Source organism: Phasianus colchicus, chromosome 1 (genome assembly GCF_987193195.1).
Source record: "Phasianus colchicus chromosome 1, bPhaCol1.hap1.1, whole genome shotgun sequence".
NCBI classification, from domain to species: domain Eukaryota; kingdom Metazoa; phylum Chordata; class Aves; order Galliformes; family Phasianidae; genus Phasianus; species Phasianus colchicus.
Genome location: NC_143436.1, coordinates 96,552,984 through 96,566,309, shown reverse-complemented (window position 1 = coordinate 96,566,309; position 13,326 = coordinate 96,552,984).

Sequence of the window (13,326 nt, the reverse complement as noted above, 5' to 3'; positions counted from 1 at the left end):
TTTCTTTTTTATATTCCTATAATAGAAGTTCATATAATACTTTCACATTTTGAAAAACAAATTAACTAACAAAGAAAACCCCCACAAACCACCAGCAACCAACCCTACAAAAATAATTTAAATCTACAGCTATGACCACAAAAACTGCTGCAGATGATGCATATTCTGCTTAGGTATGTTTCCATCTGTAATTTCAGTAGAGACATGGCTACTACTGCTACTGGAAAACTTTCTGGGTAACAAAAGCAGTTTAAATGCTAAACTGATAAAAGTAGAGGAATAATTAAGGTCTACATTTTTAGTTAAAGATTGTTCTGAAACTCTGGTTCCAGTAGTAAGTCTTTTATATGTATGATTTTCTGCAGATCTAATAAAATGGTGAAAACTAATCTTACATTTACAAAAATCAAATAACAAACCATATACAAAGAAATTTTGCTAATTTTAACTTACTACGTTTGTTTTGTTTTTTTTTTTAATTAAAAAAAAAAAGACAAAAATGCTTAAAAATTATGAAGAGAAATCATGCAAGCATGAAATAGGCCAATGCATTAGTTATTACTTAGGCAGGAAGTACAAAGAGAAAAATACAGAGTAACTACTATGACTCATCTTTAGTGTGTTTCAGACACTATGCCATGCATACAGCAGGCAAGGAAGACAGGAATTTTATGAAGGTGACAAAAAAAAACGAAACCAAACCAAAACAAAAAACCCACAAAGCAACATGAAGCGAATAGACACACATTTTAATAAACTCATATTGTGAAATAATTGAAAAACTGTTTTGAACCTACAATTCCTCTTCAGTGTCCTCAGACATCGCATCTTCACTGCAGAAAAGGAACCAAGGGACAGCTACACATACTGCAGCAATGCCTTAATTACTGATGTACTACCACAGCGTTTGTATTTTCAGTACAGATAATTCACACACACACAGTAACAGTAGTGACAGATGGGTGTGGATGATCCACAGCACTTACTGAAACATACCAGGGAACAAGAACCCCTGAAGAATCATGAAATCATAGAATCATTAATCGTAGAATCATTGGAGTAGACCTCTAGTCCAACCGTCCACCTACCACCAATTTTGCCCACTGAACTCTGTTTCTTAGTACCACATCTACATGTTTCTTGAACATCTCCAGGGACAGTGACTCAAACACCTCTCTGGGCAGCCTACTCCAATGCCCAACGACTCATTTATAGAAGTTTTTCCTAATATCCAAACTGAGCCCTCCATAGCTCAACTTAAAGCCATTCCTTTTCATCCTATCACTGTTACCAGGGAGAAACGGACGCTCACCTCACTACAACCACCTTTTAGGTAGCTGGAGAGGACAATAATGTCCCCCCTGAGCCTCCTCTTTTCCAGACAAAACAATCCCAGTTCCCTCAGCTGCTCCTTATAGCACTTGTTCTCCAGTACCCTCACAGCTTTGCTGCCCTTCTCCGGACATGCATCAGGACCTAGGTGACTCTCTTGCAGTAAGAGGCCCAAAACTGAACACAGTACGCACAGCGTGGTCTCACCAGGGCGAAGTACAGGTGGATGATCATCTTACTGCTCCTGCCGGTTGTGCTATTTCTGATACAAGCCAAGATACCATCGGCCTTCTTGGCCACCTGGGCACACTGCTGGCTCATGTTTATCCAAACATTGGCCAGCACCCCCAGGTCCCTTTCCTCTATACAATCTTCTAGCCACTCTGCCCCAAACCTGTAGCATTGCATGGGGTTGTTGCCACCAAAGTGCACTGGGTCTTGTTGAACTTCATTCCACTGGCCTCAGCCCAGCAATCCAACCCTTCCAGAACCTTCTAAAAGGGTTTCCTACCCCTAAGGCTAGGCTCTTCCTCCCAGTTTGGTGTCATCTGCAAACTTACTGAGGGTTATACTCAATCCCCTCATCCAGATAGTAAAGATACTAAATAGGATGTGCCCCAATACAGACCTCTCTCAAACTCTCGACTGTCAAGGAGAGTGGGAAATAGATCTTAATAGAGCTCTTCAGAAGAAAATGAGTGTGAAGAAAGTAAAACAAAAATAAGGTATGGGTGACAACCTGCCTCCATCATTAGATGGTGACAGATGCTCTGGAGTGCGTATTTGAAACAACCTGCATAAATGAGAAGCTCCTGAGGATGGTGTCATACCCCAGAAAAAGTTTCTGTGCTGTCTCTGTAGAAGAGAATAACAAATTCCTAGTAATTTTTTCAATACACAGTCATGAATCTGAAAGAGGATAGGACTGACCTACCAGACCTTTTTCCTACGATAAATGAAACAGGAAGATATTGCTACATTCCTTTAAGGACAGTGATTGATTTTACACCTGTTACATCCTAGGTTTAATATTGGTTGGCTTAGTTATTACTGTGACAGTGAACAACATTTGCTCAGAGCAGCTTTTAATATGTGGCAGAGAATGTATAATGTAAATCAAGCACTCCAGCATGACAAAAGAACAAGACAAAACACAGAAAACAGTGGGATACCAATGTTCTTTTTGCATGAATATACAAGAAAATAAATCTATGAACAAAAGAGGAATACTTAGCACATGGGGAGAACAAATGAACAAAACCATTCAGAATGAACTTGCTAAAAATTATCTATTTATGTTTCAACCAAAATGACTCAAAAACTTAGATGAGTTCTGGAAAATGAAGATTATTCTTCCAACAGTTAATCACAAGTGGCTGCCTGAGCAATGTTGTCAACCGTTTACAGACTGGTTCGGCCCAGTTCCGTGACTAGCGGGGCGGAGGGATTTCACAGAATCCGCGCCTCCAGAGAAAAGGAACAGGGGACCCCAAAATAATTAAAAACAGCGGCAACAATCTGAGGAGAAACAAACTAATTTACTAAATATAGTATCAGAATGCAAGATAACACGTTATAATACAATATAATTAGAATTGAAGCTAATAAATCAAATATAATGAGAGAGAGAATGTCCAAAAGGTGGATAGGCCTCACCACAATGCTGAGGTGAGATGTGCAGTCCAGTTGAGCAGCAGGGAGACGAAGAAGAGCCGGTGAAGAAGAGCTCATCAGGTGACCTTGCCAGGAGTTATATCTCCTCTCTGACCGCAAAGCCCCCTGGGGAATATAGTTCTCCTTCTCTGAGCAGGTACCCAGAACTTGAGCATTAACAGTTACACTACCAGTGCACTACATGATGTTGTGATGTGGAATACTGATAACCAAAAATCACAAAACCATGACAAATGTTAAGCCTGTCTGTCCTAGGACATGTCTCAAGTAAATCTACATTGCTAAAAGGAGAATTCTTCTTAATTATTATCCTTTGTAGTCTTTACACCACTTTTCTTATCTGACTTGATTGCCTCCTAACTCACAGCCAAATATCATTGCGTCCATCACAGCATTTTTGATCTACTACTCCATCAGTTTCTTACTACTTCTGTGTGTAACTGTCTCCAGTTATGAGAGGATGGCGACTGAGACTGGGAGATGTCTAAGGCAAGATTTTAAAACTGCCTGACAAAATTAATGTATGAATTAAAAAGCTGAGGTATCTCCAGTTAAGTAAAAATTTTCAGTTGTGATAGGAAAAGCAATCCCAGCCAGAAGAAATAAGATACATTTTTTACCTGGGAGTATTTAGAACAAGTCTTAAGTTATATAGTTAGAGACTGACAAGTGGAGATTATCTGTTTTTTGAAGATGAGTGACATAGAAAGTATGTGTGTCATATGATTATTCAAACAAAAATATTGGAAGACAACTATTTTCAAAACAAGGTGATTTAGCTACACAATTGCCATGTACAAAGTCCATCTCATTTGTCCATTTACTTCCCAAAATTGGACAGCACAATTAATGTATGCTATAAAAAGCAACAAGGAATTCAGATGAAATAAAAAGTATCCAGGGTATTACTGTTTAGCCTAAAGGCAGTTTGAGGTATTACTGCAGTAATTACTTAGTTATTACCAAGTGAAGAAAGGCTCTCCTGCCACCTGCTGAACAAGAGAAAGAACACTTTCCCCTCTCATGGTGCCCTGATGCCAGTACTGATGGATGTGGCCTGAAATCTGAGCCCTGCCTTCCAGTGGTACCACCTTGAGTCACCAGCTAGGACCATGGCTGCAGTTTTAACCAGAGACAATCAAGAGAACTTAGAGTCTATTTGCATGAAAAAGTGAATGTTCATTGCACAGAAAAGATTATTAGAAATGGAAAAGACAATTGAAGCATAAATATATATGGTATCTACATAGCAATGGCTGATAGTAGCATATCTATTTTAAAGAGTGTTTAAATCAGAAAAATCCAAGATAAAATATTTAAATGAGATTTTATCATAAAACATATCTTGAAAGTTCCATAGAATAATATCATCTAAGGTATACTTTAACAATTATAATTGGACTTTATCCCAGAAAAGGCTAAATAAATTGAAATATGTTTCATATCATTATGCATATTCTTTTGTGATAAAAATAGCTTCATATTTCATAGCAGTTCAAAAAAAAAAAAAATGCAACAGGGGAAAAATAATAAAAGAAAAAAAAGCAATCAAAATAAGAAAGGGGGGAGATTCTATGATTTCCTGTATCTCTGTAAAAGAAAAAAATAAGTGGCTTCTGTGAATAATTTCAAAGACTTGAATAAGTTTAATGTGTCTCTCAGATGTCTCGGAAAAAAAAAAAAAATAGAGAAGTGTCTCAGATACTTGTAGCAAGCATATAAAAAAATTTTCAAGATTTTTAATCTCAAACATAAAAATGCACGAACAGCAGTATTTACTGAACACACTTGTCATAGAATCATAGAATTGCTTGGGTTGGAAGGGACTTCAAGGATCATCAAGATTCAACCTACTGCCACAGGCAGGGCTGCCAACCTCCATATTTAATACTAGACCAGGCTGCCAAGAGCCCCATCCAATCTGGCCTTATTGGATAAGTCTCGAAGAGAATCCTGCACTAGCATAATGTCACAAGTCTATAGTGCATTAATTTTCTTCAGTAAACTGACAGTCCTCCCCAAAATGTAGATTTCTTCATGTAGTGTTCAATAAGAAAATTTTCTTAGTGGATTTGCAAGGATTTTGAAAAGGATAGGATTCAATACCTATAAAACAAGTGTGATTCACCTTCCTTCATATCAAAGTCATTTATAGAAAGGGATCAATTTCATTACTGTAAGAGATGGGCGCTCTATATTTCATGGCAGAAAAAAAAAAAAAAAAAAAATCATGCTTTGAATATAACCAAGTAAAGGAAGAATATAATCTCCTAAGTGTTTAAAATCATATTTGCTATGAGGTTTTTTGTTTGTTTGTTTGTTTGTTTGTTTTTAAGTAGGGCATTTAGATCTCAAAAGAAGGAGAAGAAAAAAGAGGTATATACATATGATATTTTACAAACATAACTTTAGATGCTTTATAAACATTTAGAAATGTTTTATTAAACTTTAAAAGTACATTTTATATGCATGCACACACACAAATAACCCTACAAATATTCTTTACATGTTTTTTTCTGATGAAGAGAGGTAAACTATAGGCATGCAGCACAAGCCTACTTTTCCACGTACCCTTCCCCTCTTCTCTCTCCTTTCCTTTCTTTCTTTTCCTCAAAGCATAAATACAACAAAACAATGCATTCATATAAATAGCAGACACAAATGCACTTGGGTATTTACTCATTACTGCTTCATATTTTTTCAATAGGCAACAAGATTGTTATTCTGATGGCATCTTGAGCTACCTCTTCTTTTTGTCCCCTTTCTGTGCACCCATACACAAAGGAATGACATAGCTGCTGACTATATGATTTTTCACTGCATACCACTATAAATAAAAAATTGTGCAAAATAAATTGCTGAGTGTTATCCCCATGTGTACACATATGTAAGTTATCATGATCGTGAACCTTTCTACACAAAGATGATAGTGAAATAGAGTGTTTCTCAAGAGAAAGCCACAACTTTCTCTTTTTAAAATGTCCATTTTATACAGGACATGCTATATGCCATTAGGTTACTCAAGGGGTTAATAACCCTCAGAATCACTTCCCTTGTCTACAGTGAAGTGTCATAATGACTTCAGTGCTGAGTTTTTTCCTATAAAGAGGTACATTAGAAAGAACACAGGAGAGAAATGAATGCACACCCTAAGCCCCTAACCAGTGCTTTCAAAGCCTTTATAGTGTACCTGAGAGCATATTAGAAAAATAAATAAGAATCTTCAATTTTCTGACCTTAAATGAATTTTTTTCCCTTTCCTCTATTGACTGTAAGACTAAATGAGAGAACTTTAGATTTTATTTTATATGCAAAGCTTAAAAACTAATTTACCATATTCCTATCAGCCAAAAGATGAAGTCTATAGCTCAGTGGTACGATAAGAGTTTCCAAGGAGGATATCTAGGCCCAAAGCTTTCCAAAGGTATAACATGTGGGATACAATACAGATGATACACATCAGGCTAGTTGTTTCCAGACCCTTTCCTTTCCTCCTCAGGGCGGCTGTGTATTCAATGAATCTGAAATTCTGTCATCTCCCTGCAAGTGTCATATACACTAACATATATGGATAGCTGCAACCTGCTTTCTTTGCCAGTGCTGCAGTTATCTCAGTTCAAAGACTCTGAAAGAATCACAGAGGAGAAGATAACTATTTAAGCCTTAGGGATTGCCATCTTTGTCAGGGGCAGCCTCACTTTCCCATCAGAGATAAAAGGGACATGGCAACCTGATCTGAAACAAGCAGAACTGCAAAGACCAGAAGGCAAAAGCTGGAAAAGCAAAAAGAACAGAGATATATTATAAAAGCACATAAATTTCTAGAGCATTGATAAATCACTAAACCCTGGTTCAATGGAGCCATGCCTGTTTACTCCAGCTGAGCATCAGGCTTGCGCTCTTTCCAAACAGAAATAAACATTTTATTAAATCAAACCATTTCCTTACTGTGCTGTTACATCTAAGAACTTTTCTCAGTGGGCACCACCCTGATAATGCTGAATGCACTGTTTTAGAGACACATTACCTACGTTCATTTTGCCTGAGAGGGGAATCTTTATCGTTCTCTTGTCAGCCCAAACACCTGCTGCTGTGGCAGAAAGCATATGATGCTTTGTACTTCTGTGCTTCCTGATGCATCATTTTCTTCCCCCACTGCAAGCGTCTGCCTCACCTGTTTTCACAACAGTAAACGATCAAAGGGTTTGGTCATTCTAATTTCTGTCTTTTAAGTAGCAGCATGCTAGTGAATGACTGGCCTTGTGCCGTTCGGATTTCAAATGGCCTACCTCCTTCTGAAATTGATATTCCAGCCCATACATAATCTGTCATGTTTTGATCCATCACAGAAAGTGTGACAGCATGACCTGGTGTCCCTCTGTATCTCAACTGTAATTGCTTGGAATTTTGTTTAATCAGGAAATCTTTAGCAACTGCTAGGCCAAAGTTAGGGCAGGAAGCTCTATCAGGTGAAAAGGGTCATCTGTTTCTCTCCCGCTGCTTGATATTAACACAGTAGACAGTCTCATATTGCTAGATGTGCTGCACTGGCAAAGAGATAATAAAGCTTGCTATAGACTCTTGAATTCCCTTGGGGTTTCAAGTAACAAGCTTGCCAGAAGTGGTTCACCTTATTTTTAAATATTTTATAGCTGCATAAAAAGTGCCAGATGCTGTTTAGAAACTGGACTTACAGCTAACCACTCAATCGGCAAAAAATAAAATAAAATAAAAAAGAAAAAAATATTGAAATGGCTTTTATTTAGCAGCTGCCAATAAAAAGGAAAAATGCCAAACAAAATAGCTATACACATGATATAATTTGGCTGTAGAGCCTCTGTTGAAGTCACATACTCATAACATTTTCCATTCAATTTGTGATGGCAGGTATTGTATTTTATATACAAGAGATTTATTTTCTAGTCAAGACAGAATTTTCCTTGTGTCAGTGGAATAAATGTCTGACCACCTGTTCTCAGAATTGAAATGTTTCATTAAAGAAACATGCTCATTAACTATCATGCAGAAGATAGTCTATACTAGAAATAAACCTTGAAGAGGAAGAGAGTGTAAAGAAAGGCTGAAAAGTAATTAATAGCAAAGAAAAGACAGTACATGAAATATTTCTGAACTTCAATAAACAGCTGATATGGTGCCTTATAGACCATTATTTGAAAGAAAAAAAAATCAAAATTTGCTCTGTTAAGAGCACTGAATAGAGAGTTGGCTAAATTGTCCTAAAACGTGTAATGATAAATTGCAGTGATCAATTTGGAGGATGGATATAATCTTCACACTACAGACTATGGTGTTCACTAACATAAGTTATTAGATATACTAAATAATTTAATTTTCTGTTCAGAAAGATACTACACTGAATAATCAAAATTAGTGGAGAAACATGACAAGACATGCCATGCTCAAATGTGGTTGAAAAAAAAGGTAAAATTTGATTTTAAAAATTGCATGTGTGTTGATGAACAATAATCTTAAATACGTACTTTTAGATGATAGCATAGAGAAGATAATTTCACATAAACCTAGAGTTGGTAGAATAGGTATATAACTGTATAACAGGTATACTGGCAGTGATATATGGCACAAAAGTGCATACATTATTTTGACCACTATTTTTAAACATCTCTATTCATTACTAAAAATAAAAATTTAAATTTTTTTTTTAAAAAAAACAACAGTAATTTCTGTATAAGCTTTTATATACCAAATTCAAATATGTGGGGAAAAAAAAAAAAAAAAAAAGAAAAAAAAAAAAAGAGTGAGAGGGAGAAAAAAAAGAAATAAAAATAAATGGATAGCCATCTACAGGAGCCTAAGTGTTGTAAAGTTAACAGAAATTCATTATTAAGATCAGTTCAAATTATTCTAAAAATACAGAATAGGAAATACATATGAAAAGGCAGAAATTTGCAATGAGATGCACTATCTTGTCAAAAAAGGGTGATCAAAGCTTTCCATTAATCACTTCATATTCAACAGACACATACAATGAAACCACAGAAGCTGAAGAAGTTATTATAGCAGTGCTAGATAAGAAACATTGCAACATTGTTTTTGTATCTTCAGGTCAATTAATGAGAAGCAGGGAGAAACTCAGACTATTTAAGAATCCATAGAAAATATTAAAAACAAATTGCAATAACTTCTGTCATACATTTCAAACTCCCAAAGAGGATATAAGAACTGAATAACAATCTAAAATTTTTTAACATACCAGCTACCAGAAATGGAGAAGGCTCTTCAAAAATATCTGACTATCTAGATGAACAGAAATTTGCTTTGAATGAATTGTAATGTCTGGATCAAGCAGTGACCAACTGCTTGACGGGTATACAGGGATATTCTTAATTTTACTGCCTCTCTTCCCATGAAGCAAGCATGATCTGAAATGTGTTTATTAGAAAAAAAAATGCAATCATAACCTAAAGTATATGTTAAAGCTCTAACAGTCAATTTAGGTAACAGAGTGGCACAATGATGTCCAAACTGGTTAAGTACAAGTATGTATATATATATGGTGCACCTATTGTAAAAAGACACGCGCAAAGGAGAAAATTACTATACCTGTGTTTTAAAAACAAGCAAGCACAAAGGGCTTGTAACAGCTAGTATGTATATATTTTTAGATTGTAGTCACTGCCTAAAGTCCATACAAATGAAGAATATCTCTGTATCAAAAATAAGGCCAGACCAAGGCAAAATCAAGACTGTATCCCTTGAATGTGCAGATATAAAATTACTTGCCATTTTGTTTAAATTGGCATTTCTAATTTTGACGTTTGGAGAGAAAGAATGAGCTTGTTTCATTTAAAGCATATGAGGACTCCTTTCAAAAAGAATGCTTAAGGATTATGTCTATCTGCAGATAAGGCATATATATGCAGCAGCAGACATGATCTCATTCTCTAGCCTTAAAAAGTATATTTTTAATAGTGAGCATCCTATGAAGTTTATAGACCTGGCAAGTTCACTGTAGCCGAAGACTCTATGGTAGTCCTCAGAAATTATACATTCAGGAAGGGCAGGTATGATAAGTTTTTAGAAGGTAATGAATTTCCCATCTTTTATTATTATTTGGGTGATGGTGTATCAATGGAAAGAGCATAAATCTGAGCTAAACCACTTCATTTTATTTGAACATCTTAGTCAAAATCAAGCGTACTGTCAATCATACCATTGCCAACATAGAAACAAAGACAAAAAGCAAGTCTCAAAGGGATTTAAAGATTTGAAGAAGAGAACCTGGGATTTTATTTCTCAAGATTTCTTTATTTCCTGTTATTCCCACATGTCAGTTGGTCCCATTTGTTTTTTCTCATGCACACACATAACAGTGCTGGCGGACATATGTTCACATGAATATCTGAGGACTTAGAACAAATTTTTTTGTTTCATTTTGGTAAATGACTGAATCAGCTTTCTGTAACCTCTCTTCTTAAGAAGATAGCCTTGTAGAGATCAACCAGAGGGCAACTTTGTAGTGATATAATTTAGGAAAAGGAATCAAAAACTAACAACCTCCTTAGTTTGGCAAGAGCTTCCTAATGATTGTCTTCTAGACAATTTATCCAGAGAACTGCTGACATATTGTCCTGATGGAGAAGAAACCAGCAGTTGATTTTTGCAGGAAGAAAAGCCTTTTAAGCTTCTACTAGCAATCTTATACGTGAAGAAATGATTAAGGAAAAGCCACCTCCAGGAATAAAAATAAAAATCCTCATAATGAACCAGATGGGATAAAATTAGAATCTGTTATCAAGTCTGAAAAGCTCAATGCTAATGCTGTAATTGCAGCATAGAGGACTACCATAGAAAGAATTAATAAAATTCCTCTGAATTGAAAATGAGCAAGGAGTATACCATTTGGACATGTAAAAGTTTAAAGAATCAATTCCTCCATATAAGGAAATATACAGTAGCATTTCAGTTGATCTAATAAGCAACTCATTTAATACATAACAATATTAAGTGAATAAAATTTATGCAAGAGTGCTGAGAAGACTGAAACAGTGGCTTCATCACTGCTTTAACTTTTGTTTTGCAGCAGTTTCAGAATTTCAAACTACATGTCTCTGAGACAAAATCAGTACTACGACATGATCATCGTCAGAATGTAAAGTGATTAATAATGGATTAAACACAAACTATGTATACAGAGTGGGATGCAGTAGTCAAGTTTGAACAGACATTAGCAAAAAGAAACAAGAACATGTCTAACAGGGCCTCCTACATGTGCCTGCGTAAGAAGCGAACACAAGACTTTTCTGACAGCCGGACACATAGACTTTTGAATACAATACCCAGAGGTTTGACTCTATAAGGCTTAATGCAACTATTCTCAAGACCCAGAATTTCAACCTGCACATAAGGAATGTGTTCCACTGAAAAAGAAACTCAGTTACAAAAAGAAATGACTTCTGGATTCTTCACTAAGGCCAAACATTATCAAATACTGCAGTGTTTCACAAGTTCTTAAACAGACTTAAATTTTTATTACCACTCCTTGTTTTTTGTTTGTTTGGTTGGTTTGTTGGTTAATACTTGTTGTGGTTGGTTGATTTGTATGTATGTATGTAGGTATGAGTTTTTTTTTCCTGCTCTGTATAGATTATTCAGACTTGAAAACGATAAATTGACAGAAAGATATTTTGGTTGACATTATTCCAAAGTGCACTCTGTTTCCATCAATGGAATTTAATATGGCATGGCCTGGACCTATGGTTCTAGTACATCAAAACAGAAAATATATATGTTATTTAAAAAGAAAAGATCAGTTGTTTTGCATCAGATTTTGAGAAAAAAATAATCTTGCAAAAATCAATAAACTGTGAAATATCTCCATAGAGAAATATATTTTTCTCTTCAACTTGATGTGAATATATTCATTATCCTTTATTCCACTGAGACTATTTATTTGTTTATGTGTCTTTATAGCTTGTGAGTTAGATATTTTCAAAGTTAGTAGAAGAGCTAAATTCAGTGGTCTCAAATATACTGATCTTGGCTGAAGTCACAGATCTAAAAACAAAAATAAAATCACACGTTACTTGCAGGATGGAGGTGACCAGAGTCTCATGCCTAAAGTTATCTGTTTAGTATTTTAGAACGTGCCTTGGGAAAGATCAATTTTCAATTGACAGGAACATTCACTGTTGCAAACTTCTCTGCTGGGGAAGAGAACAGAGGTCATTTCTTAAAAAGAATATCATAAATGGTAGGGCTAATCCTTTTAGATATTATGGACACACACAAAAAATCCATCTAATCAAAGACTGCAAATTAACAATATGTTAAAACAGGCTGGCTTTCTGTGTCTGTGCTTACTGACAAATCAACAGATTATCTAGATCAATAGATATTTTGCATGTAATTATTATTCTAGGTTTAAATCCTAATTACTGTTATGATCTTCAGGTAGTTTTGGCAGACATCATTTACCTTGAAGCTTTACTGTTGTTTCATCAACTAAAACAAAGTGCCAGCATCTTGATGCTGACTCATGCTTTTATTTCCAGTGGCTCTTCTGAACATTAGATGTTGATTCTACACAGTCCAGAGTGACTCTCACAACACAAAGAAATGTTTAAATTGCTTACAAACAATTTAAACTCTTAAACTCTTGTTTAAAGAGAAGCTTTTATTAAACATTATTTTACATTCATTTTCAGGAACAACATTCTGAGTGTTGTGAACACTGACAGTTTTGAAGGGGGTGGGAGCTCATATCTCTCTCTTCCACTGCTTGGAGGAATAGCTGGGCATTGGTCAGGGAGTGATGAGCCATCGCTTGTGCATCATTTGTTGTATATATTAATATATATATGAATATGTATATATGGACATAACTATTTTCCCTTCCCCTATAGAAAATAGTTTTATGTCAACCCAAGTTCTACTTTTTCTTCCCCAGTTCTCTCCCCAGTCCCACTGGGAAAGAGGGGAATAAGTGAACAACTATGTGGTGTTCAGTCACCTGCCAGGTTAAACCACAGCAAAACAATTGATGATTTTTTTTAGTAATCTTGAAACATATTCTGAAATTGCTTTATAAAAGCAAAAAGCAAGGCTGCATATGTTATACTATTCACAGGACTGTGTTTAGCCAATGTATCAAACTGCATAAAATTATTTACAGTGATTTGAGTTAGCCTCTGCGCCTTTGAGTTAGCACTGTGCCTTCCCCATACACTGGTTTCAGCTCAGACAGTACCAGCTGAACACCAAAGTTTGGTTGTTGCTGAGCAATGTGTGTGCATACAGGGCCAGGTCAGGTCATTTGGTGGGGAACAACTGTCACCATGA